We start from the raw sequence: 574 nt of genomic DNA, 5'->3' as shown, positions 1-574 counted from the left end.
AAACATCTGACAGCTTGGAACACAGCATTTATTTATTCAACACAGAAACACACACACCTTTAATGCTGGAAACACCCTACACACAGCTCATAACAGGGGCCTTTTTCAATCTGGGTCTTTATTCTACTTCTAAAGGGAGATTACAGTTGAAGTACTGATCTCCTTTTACTTTACTGATCTAAATCTAAGATGCTGCAGTGACACTGATCTACTGCCGTTGCTTACATTGTCTTATCAGTGAAGACTCGTTGAGAACTGAGATTTATTAAAGTACTTTTTTAAAAGAGCAAATATAGTATTAGTAGAAAACACACAATTGCTTAAGGCAAGCGTTTGCAAACTTTAGATGGCAAGGACACCAAAATATGATGATCCCAGAGAGGGAACCCTTTCCTAAAATACAAAGGCAGTAAGATATTGTTATGTACAACAACTCAATTATATTGTGTGCAGTCTAATATTCTAAAGACAACATGTTGTCCCTTAAATTAAATAATTAACTTTTATATTGTCTATAAGAAATGCAAATTATTACAATATTATCTGGAATACACCGCCCCCACACCCCCCGCAA

Source organism: Sinocyclocheilus anshuiensis, unplaced genomic scaffold (genome assembly GCF_001515605.1).
Source record: "Sinocyclocheilus anshuiensis isolate Anshui unplaced genomic scaffold, SAMN03320099.WGS_v1.1 scaffold354, whole genome shotgun sequence".
NCBI lineage: Eukaryota > Metazoa > Chordata > Actinopteri > Cypriniformes > Cyprinidae > Sinocyclocheilus > Sinocyclocheilus anshuiensis.
This window is presented reverse-complemented; position numbering follows the sequence as displayed.